At 30.7% G+C, this 24,662-nt stretch overlaps 1 protein-coding gene and 1 long non-coding RNA gene across 2 annotated transcripts in view; both read right to left on the reverse strand.

The window, feature by feature from the left end:
• LOC105153748 (uncharacterized) overlaps positions 1–24,662 on the reverse strand; it is a 292,829-nt gene that overhangs the window by 109,597 nt on the left and 158,570 nt on the right. The gene's annotated exons all lie outside the window — the stretch shown is intronic.
• Positions 1,216–24,427, reverse strand: LOC147910347 (uncharacterized). Its single transcript, XR_015544647.1, has 3 exons — positions 21,023–24,427; positions 7,576–20,901; positions 1,216–6,562 (listed from the first exon to the last, which is right to left on the reverse strand). It is a non-coding gene; the product is annotated as an uncharacterized LOC147910347 (long non-coding RNA).

The following is a 24,662-nucleotide window of genomic DNA, read 5'->3' on the forward strand; positions in this document are numbered from 1 at the left end:
CTACCACAAATTCGGCAAATACTATTCAGTGTTCAGTTATTACATCACAATCATTCTACCGATGTCAATAATAGGTACTGCTAACAAACTATTGAACATGATTAAATTATATTCGTAATTATAAATTTTTAAGTCGACAGCAAGTTGAATTTTAAATGCATTTTAAATTGTATTTTTAATTCTGAGTATTACTTTTATTTAAAAAAGAAAGAAATTTTTCTTTGAAAATAAAAATCATATCACTAATATTTGTCATGATACTTTGCCATTGATACTTTTGAGTAGACTTATTTTGGGACTTCACGTTCTATTCAAAAAGCAATAATTAAGTTTATAGTTGTAAAGAGTTGAGTAATTATTTAATGTAATGCATCTTTTACTATTTATTATATGTACATCCAAGATTACATGCAATAAGAAAGTTGTCTTCTTTTGATGAAGCATTTTTAGTCTGTCTTTCATGTAATATTGTTATGTCTCTATAAAATATATATATATTTATGTGTGTGTGTGTGTGTGTGTGTGTGTGTGTGTGTGTGTGTGTGTGTGTGTGTGTACACATGTATATTAATATAGTTTTACTTAGCAATGCAAAAACTTTATAAATGTATATTAAAATTGATATACCTATATTTATGTATATGGTTGCGTAAAGAGCGCGGCAATCTACGCTATTTGCATCATTCTATCTTTGTTTTATGTCTAATAAACGATAAAAATAAAATGACACTAGCATTGATAGCGCGCTCGTCGAACGCAAGTTATATGTATACATATATCCGTTAATTTTGATATACATATTACACAGCTTTTGTATCGCTAAATAAAATTATCAAATTAAATTCATATTCGTAATATTTATTTATTCCGCATTGTAATTATTTTCATAGAGTATCTCATATGGCTATCCGTCATGATATGTGTAAATTAAAAGAATATACTGAATCAATGAACTTACTAACAGACGAAAGAAAAATTTCTTTGAGGACGAAAAATTCGTTCTTACGAATAGTGAGTTCGCGCAATGACATGTCTAAATGAAATAGTGCCGAAAATTTTTCATCATAAAGACTGGAAAACTTGATCCCTTCATCGCGGCCATAATAAATCACACAAGAGAATTTAGAATTCGCAAATTTGAATGAAAATTGAATTAAATTTTTGCTGCTGCAAAACACTGAATTTGTATGATTTAAATAAGATTTAAATAGAGAATTATTTTGCATATTCAAAATAATATATATTATTTTTCTAAGTACATAAAAAATAAGTACAATAATTAAGTACATAAGAAATAAATATCTTTTTTTACTTTTAGCATTATAAAAAAATTGAAGCTTTTATATTGTTTAATAATCATTGATGTAATTGTGATTTTTGCTGTAAAATTCGTTATACAATATTATGATTTTTCATCATTAATTATTTGATTCCTTGACGAGTTATTTCGATTCGTGATTAATAAGATGAGGTAGAAATCACTCCTCAACAATTATCTACGATGAAGCAAGATACATTAAAGAGAAATCTTGGATTAGAAGGATAATACCAGGGAAACCTGCGACTCGTGCCTTGACGATAAAGGAAAGGGCGCCGAGGATAAACACGGAAGGATTGTCTCAGTCAATATTGAAGTTTCGTGTCCTGTTCACGGCTCAGTCGTTTCTATCTCAGGTCCTTCCAAAGCACCGCTTTTAGTACTACCACCATTCTGATCGTGAATCATGCCGCAAATAGCCAGTAAAATTATCGATTTTAGAAATTACATTAGTCGAACGAAGTTATTATGAAATAAAGAGAACATATGAGCTCAGAATTATTATCTTTTCGTTTAATTTTGTTAAAAATTCTGTTCTTTGTATCCTTTATAGAAAATGCTTTGAAATTCTAATCAAAAGTTTAATTATCATTTTGCACAGAAATATATAATATGATATTTGTGATTTAAAATATATGATTTAACTTTACATTAATAAAAATAATGAAATATTTGTTATTTTTTCTTTTACAAAATAGAAATCTATATATAATTCTGGCATTTTAATTATATAGACATCTTTATATAATTCTGACATTTGAATAATTCTCTCTCTCTCTCTCTCTCTCTCTCTCTCTCTCTCTTTCTCTTCTCTTTTTCTTTCTCGCTGAAGAACTATTTAGAGAAAAATAAAATATCAACTGTTTTCGAAATACTCCATTGTACGCTCTCTAAATGTAACAGCTTCGATTTTTAATCTTTATCAGGTGTAAAGATTATTGTACAAGATAAATCTCCTTTTTTTGCGAACATTTTTATATTTAATTATTCTGCTGACGTAAACAGTAATATTGGAAACTATATCTAACTCAGAAAAGAAACCTAATCTTTTTACCAATATATGCTAATGTTTATTACATAATTAGATACATGGATATTTTTAATGTTAGCAAATATGTTTATAATATTATTTTTTATTTATTTATGTTTTTTAATATAATTAAAAATTTTTTAAATTATTTTATGTTTTATATATATATGTGTGTGTGTGTGTGTGTGTGTGTATGTGTGTATTTTATATATATATATATATATATATATATATGTATATGTATAAAGCAATATGATTATATATATATATAAAGCAAGTATTCAATAAAGAAATATAAAGATGTAACAATTATTATCACGCTAAAAAATATTAAATTGTATAAAGAATATATAGAGTAATTCTGGACAACTGCGACAAACTTATCATTTTTTTGCGGCTAAAGTAAATTTTTTTTATTTCATTTATATCACTTTAAAGTGCTATTTTTTACCTACAAAATATAAATTTATATTTTTATTATAGTATGATTTTTTTTCGTATGCATAATTAGCATTATAAATTATTAAGTTGAATAGATAATATGATTATATTATTAAATATAAATCTATTTTATAAGTAAAAGATAGCACTTTAAAATAGCGAAAATAAAATCGAAAAAAAATTTACTTTAGCCGCAATAAATCAAAAACGCTAATTTTGGCACATTTAACTTCAATTTTTTCGATTTTTTTGACACATTAAACCAATTCCGTAGCCGGATTCGTTTTTAGCGGACAAAAATCTATCAGAAACCACTTCGTTTATTCAGATCCCAAAAAAGTGTTGAAAATTAACAATAACTGTGTTATTGTTAATTTTGTTTTTTCAGTTCTGCTAATGTTTATGAGTATATTTTGTATCAAGTTCAAACCTTTTATATGTTAGATGAAACATTGTTTATTGATAAATTTTTTAATATTAAAAAAAATCGTATCATATATAATTTTTTCCGTTACGATCTCACATTTAATGGCACTATATCATTTTTAATAACACTATGTGTTATTAAAATAAAAAAATTAAAAAAAAATCTACGAATAGTTGCCTCTTTTCGTTCGTCCATTAATCCTTTTCCAGAAGCGTATCACGTGTTGGAAATGCAATCGTGAGAGGGACTCATGTCGAAAGAGACATTAAAATCATATTCATCGTGATCGAACCGCGATGTCATATACGAGTGAGGAAAGCACGATTTGATATGATGCTTTCAGCAGATAAATCCTTTCATTTGTCTCTTTAATGTGTTTCAACGATTATGAAATCAAATTTGAACAATTCTATTCCTTTACATACAACATATCAAACACTTTTTTTCCTTATTTAAAACATCCACTATAGAATTAATTTATTTTATATACTTATAAATCAAACTATGTTAAAAAATTATCATAAAATAAATTTTCGCAATAAATTTTATCAAAAGATACACGAAAATTTCAGATTACAATCAAAGCAAATCTCAGATTACAATAAATCAAAAACTAACAATAAACTATTTCGCATATTTCAATTCTGCTCTTCAAGTGAAGATCAAGTGTCTGTCGTAGTCGTTTACTATCTCAGACAGTCAAAGTTTGCTTTGAGTAGTTTCACCATTGAATAGGGATATACAGACTGCTCTAATCTTGAGAATTTCCTCGCTCATAATTCTGAGAATTTCACGAATTTTCATTTAACCAAATTCGTGCTTTGCAATAACTTTGTTAGATTATTTCATAATCTTATTAAGGCATTAAAAATATTTATGTTGCTGTTGTGTCGTTTATATTTACAAAAATTGGCATTACATAATGTAATGCCAATTTTTGTAAATATAAACGACACAATAGCAACATAAATATTTTTTTATGAAAGCCATAATGAAACTGCAATAAAAAATCTATTTACTTAATCAATCGAAAAGAGGTATTGGTTGATTACATAGTTTTCGATATGCCAGATTTACTGCGATATGAAAGATCGACTACTTCGATATGAAAGATTTATCTTTTCTTGTGTTTACGAGTCAATATTATGAAAATGTTAAAGTTTTCCTTCGTGTTGAGTTTCACGAGATTACGGGCCAGATCGATAAAAAGAAAATTGGTCTGTACAAAGAGTCGTATTTCAATTTTCTCTTGAATAATTGCGAAGCCATAAAGTTATAATGTAGTAGCGACGGACGAAATGAGATCTTAAATTTATTATAATATCTTCATTTTTCGTGATAATATCGTAGATTAATTAAATGCGCGCATTATCAAAGTGTTTGAACGATTATTATTGCTCAAGTTACTGTTTCAAGAAATATTATTTAGATTTAAATCTATTATCAGATGCGGAATAATAATATAAGTATAATGGTGAAGCAACGTGTAATAAATAAATAAATAAATGTTAAATGTAATAAGTGTGATCTCTTCAAATGAGTCAATGCAAGACATTAAGAAGAAGCAGAACACCATCCGACATAAAAAAATCAACGATACTATAATATCGGGCGGATGATGGATCGATATTCCTGTTGGAATATTGACGGCTACGATATTTGGACATTGAAAAGCATCCTTAGAATAGAAGCGCGCTGGCGCAGTTGGTGGAGCGATTAAACGGAATTTCGATGAACGACGACCAACGGACAGAATCATCCTCTTGCTTCTCTCTTTCTCTTTCTCAGTTTTCTTGCTCTTCCTCTCTTTCCTTTTACTAGCATTCATATACAGGGTGAATCACCTAAGGCCGGCCACCCGAATAACATGGTAGAGATATCAAAAAACCATAGTTTACGAGATATTTTATACTTTATTGTAACACAAAATGTTAAATGACTCGTAAACTATTAATTTTTTTATAATCTTATATACCTTGATACTTTTATAAACAGAATGAGATGAATCAATTAGTGGAAAGAAAACACATAGCTGCTTATTTAAAAAATTATCCATTTTGCGTACATATTTGTTAGAATAAAATATAAAATATCTCGTAAACTATTGGTTTTTTAATATCTTTACCTTAATACTTTCATATATGCAGAATAATTAAAGGAATCATATTACGTAAATAAATTACAAAATTATATTTAAAAAAGTAGAGATGATCTTTATATCTTTTTGACACCTAGAAGAAAGACAACATGACCAAAACACGTCTCCCTTGAAACCGTTCTACTTTAATCTAAAACATTTCTTCCTATCTTCAAAATTGTGGATGTTATTTGGGTGGCTGGCTTTAGGTGACTCACCCTGTATATGATGTCTGATCGTCTATCGTGAATGCTTTCATCCTCCACTAACACGTCGAAAGTCTCAATGGGTTACATCATCGTGAACGAGAAAGATAGATAAAGTGATGTACATTATGTGTAAGTCATCATTACATACACGCACTGTATTTATGTAAAAGTCACAAACATTATAATGGGAAGGGTTTATTTTGATTTTTTAAATACCTTTAACGCATGTACATGAAACAAAAAGGCCTTATCTATAGAAACACTGTTGTTTCTATTAATTATAAAAGACGATAATAACTATGTCCCAAATAATTTAATTGTTTTTCGATATAAATTGCTTACATTAATTAAAGAGATAATTGTAATATGGTAACATTCAACATATCTAAATGACACTGCTGAATAATGTGTACAATTTGAACAATGACTTGGTTTCGTAATTTATTTGATCATTCAATTCGAAAGGCACGGATATATTGTATAGTCGTCCACTTTTTCAATGTCATATAGTTTGACATATAAAATTTCGATAAAGCCGATAATTTAATGAACGTTTATTTTGTCAATAAAATCAATGATCCACTTGACAATAAACGGTAAAACCTTATATGATCGATAATAATTTAATTGCACAAGTCATCGCGATCTTTGAGCTTTCGAAAAATATTGTATGCGTGTACGAGTGCGCACGCGCACATATATGCGTGTCCTGGGGCCTGAGAGAGAAAACGAAATGGAGAATTCTAGATCTGGGTATAATTCTGCAGCTTGTCCCGGGCTGACATAACTAACATTACTCCCGATGACTGTACGTAGCATGGCTATGAACGCTTTGCGTTGGAAAAGCCATTAGCGTCCAAAGCAGTCCACCAACCGCATTCCTTGCTCCCTTTCGTGCTCTCTGAGTCTGCCTTCTCTCATGTCTATCTCAGCAACGACGCCGACCAGTACCTTTGCATAACGAATGTCGATGGTGCTCTTTCGTGCGTCATTCTAGCATCTTAAAGCAAGAAATTTAAATATTTTATGTACTTTCAATTTCTTGTTAGATTAAATCTGAAATTGTAATTGGTTTCAGGTCTTTCAGAGTCTTCAAATCTTTTAATATTGTAAAAAAGTTCGTAAAAATTTGGAGATAAAATTGATAAGATAATAAAATTTAAATGATAAAATAGATAATTGAAGATAAAAGAATATATATGAATATCACAGTATAAGCAGTAGGGACACTTCGTGTCGGCACCTTTGATCTCAATGTACAAGTTACGTGATCATTCGCTATTTGAATGTCAGGGTCGAATAGAAGAAAATATCCTATCTATTTTCCAGAGATGTCTACTTGTAAAATTGTTGTGTACACGGATACATAAATGCCCACTATGCCTAGCCATCCGAAGTCGCACGCGTATCGGAAAAGGTACAAGAAGGAAGTAGAAGATATGAGAAGAAATGGGAAGTCACAAAAAGGGCATGGCTAGGCATTTGTATACTTGTGCATACATATATATGATCCTGTCTTCTTGCATTTTATTGGATCCGGCTCAAAATAAAAGCTGCGCAGTCATACTTATGCGAACACGCATTTATTCACAGAGTGTCTTTATTGGTTATATTGTAATACTGTTTATTTCTTTTTATTTATACAAATAAAGAAAAACGACAATAATAAATTAAAAATATAGCTGTTTTCTCTATTTGCATAGATTATAATTTTATCAAAAGGTTTTGAATAATTTTAATTTTTTTCCAAAAATTCTATAAACACAAATCATAAAACAAGTTTATCATTAAGTTTTACTTAATTTAAATAAAATTCAATCTCCATAATATTACTTATTATATTGAATATTAAGCGAATCACATTAATTTGAAACTCAGTACTCGCTAATATAACGACCCTACTACAGCTTATCTGGGAATTAAATCGATCCCAAGTTCATAGTTTCCGAAGATATGACTATCCACGCCGCGAGTGGAAAGATTACAATTTCGAACACAGAGTTTCTCACTCACAGAAAGGAAACACGATGCTGGCTGGTAGCCTGCCTGTTCATCCGTTTCCGGATAGGAAGTAATGCAGGTTACAGAGATCGAAATGCTACTTCCACCCACCTCCAATAGAGACCATTGCACACTCTGGAATATTATTGTCCAATATAGCCAAGGCAATCTTCCCTCGCTCTGCACCTCTTGCATTTGCAACGGACACATTTGCAGTGCATTTGCACATTTGCGATTTGTTATGTTATTTGCACACTGAGAAAAATCTACTAGCATTCTAGTTAAGATAACTGATCGCGAAATTCTAATTGATATAATCAGAAGCGTCTGATTCGTCCATTTTAAACCAGACCTTTTTCTCAGTGCACTGAGTCAGAAACAACGAACTTTTTTTTAATCCATTCTCAGTTATTTAAAAATATGCAAGAACTTTTGAGAGAAAGAATATCAATCAGTAATTGATCGCCATTGCTGAATAGTAGATTAGATGTACGGCCGGTGCAACTAACTATATTCTGTAGAGTAGGAGCTACGTCAGCGGCCAGTCCGTCAACTGTCGATGTCTTCTCAGCATATCTGGATATACTGAGTGGCTACCATGACTCAATCAAATCGATTTCCAGTTTATTCAGTTACGAGACGGGAGTACATCGATAACTAATATTTCCGCGTGGCTTAGTGTGTGTACGTGTATAGTTTGTATATCAAAATTTCACAGAAATTTCAAAAGTAAATATCGTGTTGGCAAATAAAGATAAATTTCATTATTTATTATCGTTGTTGTAGCGTTGAGCAGCAAATTGTTAAAAACTATTATTTTTTTAGATATTTCAGAACTAGAAATTGATAGAATATTAATAATTTAAAGATTTTAACATTAAAAATATAAAAATTATTTGTTTATGATAGTAAGAATCTAGTAATTAATGTAAACACACATGTTTCAGTATATATTGCACCGAAAATTAGATTTACTGAAATGATATGTACCGATTTTAATTCTTTCATAATTTATGAAAGTAGAGAATATATTTTTATATGGAAAATGTTCTTTCCAATAAATTTCGTGCAATATTCAATAGTAACGATTGCATGGCCAACTGTACAGATTCAAAATGAAAGTAATCGAAGTAGAGATATATCGGTTGGCTGTTGAAATAGAGTGATGGAAGAGATTTCTTCCGCGTTCGCAACTGTATGAACGAATTAAATTGTCGATTTTTAATATTCTGCGCCTCAAAATTTGTAAAACAATTTCTACTCTTTTGTTTTCATGCATCATCATACTATAGAATGGATAGTTATAAAGATTAAATTAAGCGAATTCACGATTTCGCGATTTTCCTAATTTCAGTGTGCTTTCGCATGAAATACATTGATGAAGCGTAATATCATTGTTTCACATTGAATAGCCAGATAGGAAATATCGAATATATACGTGAGTATAATTTCGTAATTTTGAACGTTTGTTCCGATTTTACTGTAATGGTTCCACAAACTGCATCATGAAACCATTGAATTGTTAAGTTTTTTCGTGCATAAGAACATTTAACTCGAAAACTAAGAAAGTGTGTATTTATCCAAAGCACCAATCGACGAGTCGAAAATTACTTTCGCATTGAGCATGCGACATTCTTCAGTGTCTACTTAAACAGACCTAACAAATTCAGTAAAGTAATAAATAATGCAAAATCGAGATTAATATCATATCACATACATGACAAAGTTTAGAACTTCCACACCTACAGACCGTATCCGCAAATGTCGACAGATGGCGACGAACTATGCGTCTATGTCGTTCCTTTCGTAATATATTCCGTCCTTTGGCCTGTTGGACCGCATGTTGTTATAAAACACAGCGGCGACGGCTGCGTTTATCGTGAATTTTAGTTACGGGTCTGTCAAGTTTTCACCTTCCCTCCCCGTACCATATAATATGCGTATGAGAAACTGTGCGAAACTACATGAGTTTATGTATGCAGGATACCTCAATAATTGTGTGCGCGATTTCCTAACAAATATATAGATGATAAAATCAATGATAAAAATTTCACAATGTCATTTCAATATCGAGATATTGACTGTTATATGGTAACAGTGATTAGTACAAAAATTAAATAATTAAATAATTTTGATTAATAAAGATTCAGAAAAATTTCATATTATACTTAATACTTTCCTATACTTTATTATACTTTCCTAATTCAATTTTATATATGTTATAAGTTACCAACGATAAATACAAGTTGCTTTTGAAATCGTGCAGTCATTGCACTTGGCGTGATTTTATATTTCGCGAAACCCGTCGACTCTCTTTCATACAATTTGAAAAATTTGTGAGAAAACTGTAATAGCAAAGAAATCGATCCAGGAATAGAAATAACCGTGGAATTTTCTCCAGTGGTAACGTATTATGTTTTCGAGTTTCCAGCATTAAACTTCAAAGACTTCTTGCACGGTTTCTCCAAGTTGGCGCAATATCGTTCCTTGCCCCAGGGAAAATAAATTTCCAGCTACGTCGACGTGGAAATTCTGTTGCGACGAAAGATGGACACGCTCAACGGATTGCATATTAATACAGGAAAGTGTAACTGTAATTGTAATCTATATGCATATATATATACACACACACACACACACACACATACACACACACACACACACACACACACACAAAACATATATGACACATGATGTAGCAGCAAGCATACCTTTTTAACAAAAATATTGTTGAGTTCAATACATAGATTTTTAACTTTTTAGATTGTTGACTCACATGTGATAAAAAGAAATAAACCTGATTTCGTACTATTCTTGTTTTAGTTCACGTATGCACATGTATACATCCTGTCTGTGAACATATCATGTGATATTGTCTGTGAATTGTCCGTGATATTGTCTCTGTGATATTGCCCGTGTGATATCGTCCGTGTGATTTATATATATATACCCGAATACGTGAACTTGAACATGGGGCCTTCAAACATGGCGATGAAGTCGGCAGTCTAAGGCTATATTTCGAAATGTTCCTTTTCGTTTCAAAATATATAGTACCCATAACGTATATTATATCATATTAGTAAAATTTTTTTTGGAGAAGATGTTTTGAAATATAGTCAGAGACGTTTTTAACAGAGCAATTGGTGCGACATACCAACGCGACGGGCCTCAAGTTTCGCGAGCCCTTGCAACCCCCGGAAAAACCTGGGATCCATGAAATCACCGGCTCCTGCAGGCCTCAGAGTGTGGTAAACATTTATGAATTTTTTGTTGCAATATTGCAGATCTGTATTACATAAGAATTGCCTTGAAATAATAGTAATGCCCAGATTCCTCCTCTTAACTTTATCTTTGCACCGAAATTTTAACAGCCTTAAAAACGTTACTGAATTTAGTCTAAATATAAAAGTCTGTAATACTCAAACAATCGATTTTCATTGCACTAAATATTTACTCTCTATATATTTATTTATATGAGTTTTGTTAATATAATCGAATAAATCAACACCTACTTGATTTCACGCGATCAATAGCTACAATAAAGTGCTCATAAAATATCACGATGGATGTTACGACTTTATGAACGTATATTTCATTTTTGGTAATTACACTGTTACACATAAAGGCTCTGAGAAATGACTATGATTAACGATATAAAAGCTTATTAGAGCTGATATAGCTGATGCAGATATAGTTGTTGCATAAATAGTGTACATATATTGTTGCAATTAGAAGTGTATTTAATTACTCTCAATTTTTTTAGATCTAACTCTTCTATAAAAAGAGATAAATGTTTAATTTTTTATTGGAATATAAATCAACATTTTCAGATCATTACTGAATTTTAGTGCTTGCCACCCAATTAAATATAAAAAGCATAATATCAACTTAACAGATAGAATACTGACAATATTCTATTAAGAATTTCATCAAAAGAATTTTGAGTGGATTAATTATTAATATTTAGTTAGACAATGATTACTTCTTAAATCTTTTCTATTATTAAAAAGAAATTCAAATTTAAATTTCAATAGCTTAATATATATCATTAGAATATATCTAGAAGAATTTACAAAATTCTTTTTTATCATTCCGTATTATATCGAACTTTGTGAAGAAATTCAAAACAGCCATAAAAATTAATTAGCTTCGACTTTTACAGATACTATCAAACTCAAGGTACAAAATACATAAAGACATACTACATATCTTTACTTTCATGCTCCAATTTCCTTTATAGAATTAACTGTTTAAATTGTAATCTTACGTCAGGCACATATTTCTAAACTATTAAAAAACCGAATTACCGAACATAGAAACCACATCAACAGAAATACAACATAAACGTCTATAATTACAAAACACTGTATTGTATATTCTGATGAATTTGATTGGAATAACATTGATTAGAGAAAACAAAACGAGAGATTAATATCTAGGATATAATCACATTTAAAAAAAAACAATCAAATCAATCTGCGCTATACCGAGCTTTCTTCTTGATCCAATCTTTCCTTTATTATTCTATAGTTAGAGCTTATCGTTAACAACAATAACAACCGATAGTTATGAGTTTCTTATAAAAATTTATTTACCACATGAGTTCCAACATAAGAGAAAAAGAGATATTGTGACATTAATATTAATATTGATGTAAAATCTTTCTGAAATTTGTAATATTCGCACTAAAAAGGATTCAAACTATGGCAATGAAATATTTGCGCTAATTAAATGCATTACTAATTGTAATAATAAACAATTACTTACACATCAATATCTGTGTCGACTACAGTTTATTTATTTATTTATTTAGGTTTTTATTTATTTATTTCTATTTTTTATTTATTTATTTAACAATTTTATTTATTTATTTAGCCACTGTATCTTGTTTTTATCTAATGATCTTGTGTAGTTGTGCGTTTTTTTACTGTCATAAATTATTCGGCTCTGTTTGTTTGTCATACAATAGCGTAATATATGAAAAAAAATTCACTAAAAAATTTAATAAAATTCTTTTGCCTTACGCGTGTTATGCTATAATATTTTGATATGTATTCTGTTATTAAATAAAAAGTATATACGTAATATTTAAATTTACATTAATTATCAAATAATTTTATTGCTCGGATTCATTTCAAATATTGTGCAAATGAAATTAATTCATTCTCTTTCCAGTAAATCTGCGTATATTGGTAATGCGCATAAACTATCATTTTTCGTAATCAATGAAATTCTATAATACTCGTAATATTACCGAATATGTCACTAAAATTTTAAAATCATTAATATACGTGGCACATATTTAAAATATGTAACATATGTACTTATATCCATTTTTGAAAATTTTAACACGAAAAATACGTCATACACAAAATCAATTAAAATTTTTTAAATATAATATAAAAAAACAGAGAGATATAATTCTTTTTTAAGATGAGTTTAAATTTTCCTATGCAATTTTTCTTTTTCGTATATGCAAAAAGATGCATCAAGAAATTTCCATTCGTACGAACAGACTTGTTGCTTATGTATCAGTCAGCTTTCGAAGAGTTTGGAGCTATTCCAAGATATGTAGGCAGTTGTCCATACATGCATATGCTATGGGACTTACAAAATATGTAAACTACTTGTATAATACAGCTAGAATCGTAAGGAGGCAGGTGCGTGCATCACTATTACGAATATATAGCTCCTATATATGTATAACAATATAAATATATAAAACAATTGAATGTATGCAAAACATTACATTGAATAAAAAAATTGAATTATCGCATCGATTAACTATAATGTAAAGCGGATTATTAACCAACGCTATTAATTCAACATAGATGTAATTTTCTACATTGCGCGTCATTAGTTTCTATATATCATAAATTATAATTATACATATGTTCAAATTATCTGTAAAATCAGCCTGAAAACATGACGTACAATTATAAAATATCTTTATATTTCTCTCTCACAGAGTTTTTATTAATTAAATTTTGTCTGACGTGTCGTTATTTATCATCGTTAAGCAATTTATAAATAATATATGATATTTTTTTAATTCTCTTTAGTAATATACAAATTTCCGTTTATCTGAAAACTCTACATTGCGCGAGCATTTAGCAAATTAATTAAATTTTTTAACATCATACCATTTCTGCATCATAGCAATTATACAATCATTTGTAATCCCGTAAGTCGGTAATACCTTTGCCAATGTAAAAGCTCCGCTTGTTCGATTTTGGGTATCCACAGAGCTTCTACCTTCTAAACGATAACACACGCACTATTACACATATGCATACGCAAACACAGTTCGTATTTATCGATATGTAACGAGAATACCTAGGAATCGCATGCATCAATATAATGTCGTTATATAATTCGCTTCGATCCACCATTTCAATATTTGATTTAACTGATTACACGAGATGTTTGGGAAGATTGGAAATTTATAGTGGCTCGGGCAGAATGCAATGTTATTCTGCACGATTGAGTTTCTTGCAATTGCAAAAATAATATATTCTGTGTTACAGACATAAAATAATTTATTAAAACAGTTTCTCTTTTTAATATTACCGCTGATACTTATTATCCATGTCAGTTAATTAAGATGAATAATACAAACACGTGCGGCGCACATATTTAATAAAAAATACATAATTATAATTTTCATCCCAATGCACTTTCAATCAATTTCCTACACTTTCTTCTGAATGTTGTAGTGTTTTATTAATTTTGTTCTATTACAATGTGAAAATGATTCACTTGTAGGAAATATTCTTTATATAACAGAAAAAAATCGCATTATTATATAGAATTATTATTAGAAATGATTAAAAAAGTCAATCACGTAAATCATTATATTGAATGGAAAGTTTTCAGATTCAATTGAAGAAATCGTTTCACAATTGCGTGGAAATTGCGACTGCACCAATTGTTGTATCTCATCGTTTGTCAAGATTTATGTAACTTGACAATTATTTTGAAGTTAAAAGTCGTTAAAGGTAGTATCGACTGACTCGATGCCGATTCTGCTGAATGCGCCGCGTTGTAAAACGACGTGGGCAGTCGGTCTGTTGCCCCTGCAGATTGTGCTTTGCGGTTTATGCCGTCAAAGTCTTTCTCTGCAGAGCGTGCACTGTCACTATGCAGCCTCGTTTGCAGTGGTTTGATATCGTGTCGCGCCAGCCGTATCAGTCCTTTAACCGTAAAGCAAGTAGAGCTTATCTGGCGCGTCTTGGAATTACGGTGAATCACAACGAGGACAGGGAAGGTACCCATCGAGATAATTATCCGTCTTAAAGTATGTTTTCATCGTGAGATGGGATTTTGAAGATGCACTCTCTGAAACGAGCGACACGCGTCCTTTGTACGGAGCGCTTCTCCTTCTCGGCATTAACCGAATTACGAGCAAAAAGAAAGGAAGCTGTGCTTCGACGCAATTGTCTACCTTAATGAACAATTCAAATGCGAGCAAAAGATTGGCATCTGCATTGCATCATCGAGAAACACCGTAAAGTTAGGCTACGTATAACTGTGTATGCGTATCACGCGAATCACATCACGTTTCCATTTTTTTTTTATCTGTTTTAACGTTCTCTTGATGATAATTGCGTATTGACCGTAAATGACTCGCAGATATACGCAACCGCGCGAAAAAACTCATCGGCGCTAACGCGTCCTTTGCATCGTAAATGTACATTTGCACGCGAAAGCTGCCTTTAATAAAAAGATTAATATGGTAGAATAAGAGTAAAACGCTGTCCGTGACGTGATAAAGTGCCACGGTTAAACGGAAAAATAGTAAAAACCGAGCGCTATGAGGTAGGCTGGCTTTATCGAATCATGCCGTGCGTTTACGCGCGTTTAGTTGCGAGGAGCGGCCGCATTATTTGCACCTTATCGTACGCATTATCTGCGCACGCATCGCAAATACATCGCGCGAGATTATAAAACTATAGGTGGCGTAGACCTAAACCCGGAACAGCTCGCTGTACTTTTAATTAAAGTCGCTGAAGCTGTGCCTTAACGATCGATTCTTGTCATAAATGTTGCCGTGCGGTATACACCTCTCTATGTATTTTACATTACCGCCCTTTATGCACTTCGCTAAAATCGCTAAAATCGCCCGATAGCGACCTTACAACGGAGCTAGTAATCTTCGCGTTAATAACGTGCGCATTCTTTGCACTATCGTATTATGCGCCTTATTATTATACTATGATGATAGTACTTAACAAATTCCATTTCGCGCAACAAGAATGATTTTCCAGAATAAAATAGTTCCATTCAGTGATTAATAATGCAGTACTTGCTAAACCAATAATAATGCAAAGGTATTAATAAGTAGCATAGCGAGTTTAATTAAAACAAATGATATACAATCACTCTTTTGTATTTAAGTTAAACAAGTATCTCAAGACTGAATTTTTTATTGAAAAAAATTATCTAGAAAATTTTAAATATCAAATATAAAATATAAAAAAATGTCACAAAGCTACTTTATACAAAACCATTTGATATAGTTTCTTTTCTTTTCTTTCTCAATTACAATTTTTTCAACTATTTATTATATCTAACTTTTGAAAAGTTTATTATTAAACAAATTTATTATTAAAGATATAATGTACGCGTGAAATTTATTGTAAAAATAAATTTCTATTGAAAAAATCAAATTCGATTAAATTAGTAACAGAGATGTAATTACTACCCTATTTACGATAAAACGTTTTTGTTAAATATAATAATTAAATTTAAATAATTTTTCTGGTATTATTTTAACGTATTACATATCGCATTGGGAAGTGCTAAATGGAAACAAACTGGCTGAAGCAGTAAATAACGTTGTCGATAACGGGTGCTCGATAATACGTGGCTGGTTTCACTTCCGGAAAGATTAAATAAGAGTAAAATATGATAACGGTCTACACATTTCGCCGATTCAATCAGAAAAAATTTTTAATGCAACATGAATTGCAGGAGCAAAAATTGAGAAGCAAAAATTTTAGAACATTTTTTCAAATTATATATAACTTTTAATATGCTTTAAATAATTTATAGAGATTAAATATAGCAGAGACAACATGACATATATTTAATTATAGCTTATAATTGTTAATATTATATCATATAGAAAATAATTAATACTTCTTGTCATACATGTACAGCTTGATTTAACTTCAACAAAGGCGATGAAACTGTATAGGAAATTCTATTATTATTTCAGTATCTATGTAAATTGGATTTATAGGTAATTGTAAATACGTGGTTTTATTTTTATCTATATATGTTATGTCCATTTAAATAAAGTTTCGAATGTGCTTCAAACATATGCAGATAAATATTTAGTCAATATAACTTTAAAAAAAATTGTAATTATATTTTGTTCGTCTCTCTTTATATTTAACATTATTATTGAGAGGACACGTCTCTCTCTCTTTCTCTCTCTCTCTCTCTCTCTCTCTCTCTCTATTTATACAAAAAATTAATTTACACGGTTATATTATTTATAATGATAAAAATGTATAAAAATTATCCTTCTATAATAAACTAATATTATTTTTTAATAATATTCTTGTAAAAAATTTATTATATGACACAAAATTGTTTAAGCTAATGCCAAAAAAAAATAAACTTTTTAATCTTTTAAATAAAAAAATTTTCCAGACACGCGTTTGACTGACGATTTTCAGATAAAATATAGAAATATCATTAATCATTGAGAGAACCTGTAAAGTTGCCCGTATAAATCTATTTCCTTCGCTGAGTTTCGGAATCAAGTCAGATACCTTAGCATGTAGGTGTCTCCCGGGATCTGCCGAGGCGAGGGTCACATCTGGGGTTGCAAGGTGGTTACGTCGCAAGTACGAGTGGCTATATGTTAATGCTAATTTATTCAGAATACCGAGCCGATGTATGGTGAACGTTAAACGAGCTCGTAAAACAGACTTGCTCTTACATGCGTACACATATAGAATTATAACACATCCGTCAAATCTCTCTCAATTCTGAGTCAGGGGGATACAAATTTCTGATAGCATCATACGTGAATCTGTCCCGTAAATCGAAGACAAATTGTTATACAATATGACAGTTAACATCCTCGCGATTTATTGCGTTTCATTGAGTAGATTTTTTTCTTTTGTTTCACAAAGATATAATTTTCATTTTTCATTAATTCTTAAAAAATTGACTAGAAAATATTAACGACATTATAATTATTTTAAATTAAAATCTGGCAATTCTCGTTCTAAATATAATAATTTGCAATATGATAATTGGCTCAGCAATCACGTTTTATGATATACTCGTACAAGAAGAAAGAATGCGTTTATTATTATATATATATGCGATTATTATTATTATATTTGTGACTGTTGAATTTTAATGTTAAATTTATGTAAATTCTGCATTTTTCATCTATATTTGTAAATTTACTGAAGATGGCCAGATTGTGGCCATTGTCTAAATAATTTATAAATTTAATTACATATTAAATATCACAAAGACCATCTTGTTGTAGTTTTATGCTCTTTTTTTGTTATTTTTATGTTAAAAAACCACGTTTGTAATTATATATTTACCTTTATCCTTGAGATTATATTTTAGCATCCTATTTTGGACTAATATAATTTTACATTCCACATATTCGAGAAATATACTAACGGAGGAAATATTCCAATAAAAAATTTAATTTAAAATTCCGCACATTTTCTATCGAAAAAATAAAACTTTTAAGATAAAATTTTTAAGATTATAAATAAATATCCGAATTAACAAATGAAATATTAGCATAAAATTCGTTTGCTTCTTATTATTATCTATTATTCTTTGTATTGTAAGTAGAGAAAAAAAATAGGTCATTTAAAGTTAGTTTTTGACTCCTTAATCACATTTATAATTCAAATGTCAAATTAAAGATTTGCAAAAGACGGTAATATAGTATTATATTTTTAGGAATTATTAAAATTTGACGTACAATTGGAAATTTAGTATTCGGATATTATTGGCCAAAATATATCGTTCGCTTCCGGAGACCAATCGATATTCGTTAAAGCAGACAATCACAGTCACCAATTGCTGCTGCGACTGTAGCGTTATGATGTTAAAATGTATAATCTATTAAGAAGAAAGTCACAAAGAGACGCACGGATGAAAAGCGCGGGATAAAGATTCAACATGAGAAGTGGACAAATGTAAACGAGAGAAAGAGAAAAAGAGACAAAGAGAGAAATAAGATCCAAGACAAGTTGAAGCAACTCGTCGTTTCAACAGTACATTGATTTCCTGAAACAACAAGGAAGGAAGGATTTATTAGAATGAGAACCGATGGAGTGACAGTGACTGTTGATGATAAAGTAAGAAAAAGAGAAGGAGATGAAGGAAGAGAGCGAGAGCGAGAGCGAAAGCGAGAGAGAGAGAGAGAGAGAGAGAGAGAGAGAGGGGGGGGGGGAGTTTGTTCGCCAACGGGCGCCGGCTGCATTTCAAACAGGACTAACTCCTTGCTTCTCGAGGTCTCTTGTTGGAGATTAAGTCGATGGCAGCCTCGCCATCGCGTGACTTTTCCTTTCTCGGCCTCTCTCTTCTCTCATCCTTTCCATCATTTTTTTCCTTCCACTTCTTTGTTTTTTTCACGTGCAAACTTTCTTCTCGCTTGCCATAATTGCATTGTTATTATTATCGATTACATATCAAGTAACGTGTAAACAATACCTAAGATTGGAAGTATCGTGTAATTTTTAGCATTGTCAAAACGCGAATGCTCAATAAATATGCTTAATAAAATGTGACGGAAAAACATCGTTTGTGTTCGTCGGAATCGGGGAGAAACGTAAGATAATGACAGCTGTAAGATATCGTGCACCAAATCGACCAGAGTTTCATCACGTATCGATACGAAAGTTCAAAGAGATAACGACTATACACAATACATCTCGTTAAAACAAAGTCACTTTTAAAATCAATGACAGTTTATTAAAATATTGCTCTTGCAACTCACGATCACAATTTAATTCTCATTTTCAATTTTTGATACAAAAATGTATATTGTATTTTAAATTATCAAAAATATCGTAAAATAATATTGTTCGTTTAGCGATACGCACAGAATTGATAGATGATTTCTAGTTGGTTAAATAAATTGTTATATTGACCAAATAATGCTTTAAGTACAATTTTTAATAAAAATATTACTAAAAAGCATGTAAACGAAATAAATCGATATGCAACCTGCAACTATGTATTTAACGTAAATTCAACTTCAAATATAGAACATAGGTTTGTCGTTATGTAAGAGTTAAATATACGACTGAACATAACATATAATAGAGTACATCAAAAGCTGCACACTTCCTTCAAGTTGCAAATTCCGTAATCTACTAGGAGAACTGACATTTTCTTAACTAAAATTTAATTGGAGAAACCACTAATAATTCTAATTAGAATCTTGAAATAGAAATTAAACTAAAATTTGTTAAATAATAAATTTAATATTAGATCTTAAATAAGTTTTCACTAAGAAAGAATTGATAAACCATGTATAAATAGAAAAATATCTATAAGTATAACTAAATGTAATAAACTTATAAATAATATCCATTGTTGTCATTATCAGCATAATAATTATAATAATAATATGTGCATTATTTTGTGTATCATGTGTATAATTATAATAATTTTAATCGTTTGTTTAGTTTCCCGTGATTTTAAAAACTTTATTCAAAATATAACAAACAATGCTTTTTTATCACATTATTTTTTTTTATTCGTGACACGTTAATTATCAATAGAGGCATGGAATGCTATTATTATGTTCAAATCAACTACAAATATAATAAAATATATTGCAAATTTAAAGTATAACGATTCCGTTATACAATTATGAATATTTAAGCATAAAATAGCTTGCAAACAAGATTTTTGACAACGTCTATAATATACTAAATAATTATTCAAATTGCGTTATATACCTATCGCATCTTTATAAGTTTATAATTCATTAAAATTTTGTCTAAATTTTCATCATCTTCAGAATATGTAACAAGATGTAAATATAACAAAATAAATTTCTTGAATTTGTAAAATTATGTTTAATCAGCGGAATCACACCAAAGAAAAATAGTGGAAATAATTTTAATCGACATTGTATTCGCCAAATTCGTTTTCTATTACGTAGAACACAAATTTATTTTATACTTTCAGCGATATTTTTTAAATACGTGCATATAAGTTATTATACTTGCATGATAAAAGCTAGGATTTGTACCATTCATCACATAAATTCTGACATAAAAATAAACACAGTAGAAAGATTTTTTTCGTCACTGTTGATCACTATTTAATACACTTCAAACAAAAGTGACATTCGATAAATTAAATCCCATCGGTGAAACAATGTAATTAATTTATATATACATATATATATATATATATATATATATATATAATCGTGGATCTGGAGACCAACCTTCACCGGAAAAAATCACTATTCTGCTCTTCACTTGTTTATTAATTCCTTCTTCGTCTTTTTCTTCTTCGTCTATTTGTTTCTATATCCTTCGCTCTCACCCTATCTGACAGTTCTAACAAAGGAAATGGCGTGCAAAGATATTTTATAGAAATAACGTCATTGGACACTTTTCAACATCCATCACGATTTCTAGAATTTCGTGTATGAAATATTATTTTAAACCAGAATACTCTCAATTTGCGACATACGCACGAGAAAAAGAGTTCCCACAGAATTATGATTTGAAGGAATTATGTTATTCAGCGATCGAGAAACAAGAGAAAAATTTCACACAAGCAAGAAATGGGCTCGTACACTCACGACGAATATGCACAGATAGTCTTTCCCGCCAGTACGCACGAAGACTACGACCGGTGTTAATTTTCAGTTTTCTCCGGAGAAGAGCGAGACGGGACTGAGCGTCTCGCGGCCACCTCATCCGGAGGGTTGCCACCCTCGGCAATGGGGCTGTGGCCCATCGCGCCTGCGTTACGCTCCTGCGCGCATATAACTATCTTCGTGTCTCTCTTTCTCCCGCCCCCGCGTGTGGCTGGGGATGATCTGTACGTCCCTCTTTGTTCAATGACCTGCATTTTTTCATGGCGTTCGCCTAGCCAGCGGAGATCCTCGGTGTTCCGGGGTGCGTGGTACACCTCTAAGTGGCCGCCATTGGGGGTGCAAATCGCGGATAATTAACAACGATTGGCAAAATAGCACAGTGTGTTGCGGTGTTAAATGATCACTGATTTCTCAGTGATTTTTATCACACAAAACGAGTCCTGATGAGTCGATAGAAGGTTTTTATATAGGTCCATCATTGAAGAAAAAACGATTTCGTCGGAGAGAAGAATAACACTTTGTGTAATAGGATTTAAGAAATGTTGGAAAAGTATTAAAAATGCATAAAATAATTCAGTCATATGCATATACAACATGTCTAGCAATGGGTTAATATTCGTTGTGCTCCATCTTGTATTACTGTCCTTCGTGCAAATTCGTAGCCACGCGACGTGCATTCTCGGCATCATGTTAGCATAACGGTTGACCTATACGGCACGACGGGTCTGTCACGAGAGAGCGATTAACATAACAAACACATAATAACAGCCCGTCGTTTACACCCCCCCCTTCCTCTCTCTCTCTCTCTCTCTCTCTCTATTCTACTCTCTATCTCAAATCGCTCTACTTACAATAGATGCGCGCACGCACTGATTGTGAGATGTTGCAACAGTAGATAGATATCGCAGCGTAGCCTTTGCTTGCCTACCGTTTTCTCCTACATTATTTGTAACGAATTATCGAAACAATAATTTCTTCGCTGAATGTTCACATTTTCGATAGTCAATTTGTTATCATAACAGTAGTCAATATAATTAACTGTCAATAATAAATAATTACGTAAGTAAAGGTGCGAGTAAACAGATAACATAAATATTTTGAAACAAAAAAAGGATATTGACACAAAAATAAAAGAATATAGGTTTTTTGTATATCTAAACACACAAATATTTAATTTTAGCTAACTATGTACATATATATGTAAATAAATTATACATGTAAATACTATTGTATATGTAAATAAATTAATAATGTAATTGGTAATTTTTATCTGTAATCACGAGAAAATATGTACGTATATACATTAAATTTGCATCATTAGCTTTATTGAATCAAACAAGTTTAATTTCATGCATGATCAAATAAACATTGAGAAATATACCGAGCAATAATATCAATAATATTAAAAATATTAACATCAATTTATATTTAGAAAATATTGTTTACCAAAATAGATTGGCATATTATCGAATAATTATGGCAATCTTGCTACTTTATGTTAATTTATGTAGCTATGCCGGATTGTCAATATGACATTGTCACAGAAAAAATTCGTGAAAGGATTGTATAAAGGAAAATTGCGTGTGAAGGTCCGCTCTTACGTGGCGGAAAATTGTGATAAAGCTACATGAACCGAGGATGAAAATTTTGCGTCGCTGACATCGGTGATTCGTCGACGCTCGTTGACGAGACTAGGATAATTGACCGGTGATCCGAGACCGCGATATCCGCGGTTATTAACCCCGAGTTAATGCGATTTCGTAACCATACGAGGGAACCAATCACATGACGCCCGCTCCCTTGACATGCACATCAGAAAAGCCATTCATAATCAACGTGTGAGAAGAAAAATAGCAAATGTCAAAGATAATCGATCAATCGACTACAGAGTTATATACATTGTTCCTTATCTACTATTTACTCTATATTATTTTTTATGCAATTGTTAACGAGAAAACGTGTGGAACAATTTTTGTGTAAACTTAAAACTCGTTTTTTTTATTTGTTATATGATGTTTATATAATATTACGTATATAACGTATCCCGAGAGAGAGAGAGAGAGAGAGAGAGAGAGATTATTTGAAAGAGGAGAAATTATTTGAAATGTCTTTTGTGCGAATTAACATGCGAATAAAATTATTCGTACAAAATTGATTGTCTTTGAAAAAAATATTTAACAATGCGTAAAAATTTGTAATGTAACTTTTGTTATTTCATTATTCGTATTTTAACGCAAATAGTTAATAGAGAATATTGTACTATCAATGACTGCTAAAGTATCGATAAACAATATTCATAACATTATTTTGCAAATGATTAACAGTCTAATACATGATTAAATATTACTCTTAAATAGGATAAGGTCGCCGAAATCGCATCAGCTTTTAATAAATCATACTATCTCGTTTAAAAATTCAATCATTGTACTTTTATACTCTCAATTATTTAAGAACTACATAGTACTACCATGATGCTTCATTACATTTCAAACTAAGAAACATAAGGCGTAATAGGAGTAGAGAGTCTAATACATGTGTAAGAGAAAAGCGCCAAGTATTTACGACCCCGAGCAGAAAGTTACCCAATCAGTAATATAAAGAGTCACGTGATCAATTTGTAATACGTTATGTAATACGATATAATTATTATCGCAGATATTGTCTACTTATGCCGTAAAAGAGGTAAGTGTAGTTACTTATATCTTCCTAGTAGTAAGATTAAGGATAATAAGAAGATGCTCATCAATTTGGAGGAAGGATTCTGATGTTTCTATCGAGGAAGCAATGTAATCAATTTCACAATTCGAGTTGACGAGTAGTGGCGTGAGAGAAATTTGACTGCAAAAGCGGGCAGCTAGCTAACACGATTCCTGGAAATTACTGACCTACGCTTACCTAAGAGGCGATGCTAACATTACAGCTTGTTGCAATAAATTAGAAGTTGTGTTGTGGATTCCAATGGGTATAACGCATTGTATGTTGTACACTCTGCTTTTCGTTTGTTGCTATATACACACACACACACACATATATATATATATATATATATATATATATATATGTATATACACACACATACATATACACATATATAGTAATAAACAGTTCTTTTAAGCCGTAATTAAGTTAGTTAACTAATTACTTATCATGTATAAATTAATATCAATTAACTATAGTTAATTAATTAACTATGTTAATTAAATTAAAATAAGCGTTTAGTATTAATATTAAAATCGTTATATCAAATTTACTTGGCTTT

The sequence above is a fragment of the Acromyrmex echinatior genome, chromosome 3 (assembly GCF_024713525.1).
Source record: "Acromyrmex echinatior isolate Ae372 chromosome 3, ASM2471352v2, whole genome shotgun sequence".
In the NCBI taxonomy this organism is placed as follows: Eukaryota; Metazoa; Arthropoda; class Insecta; order Hymenoptera; family Formicidae; genus Acromyrmex; species Acromyrmex echinatior.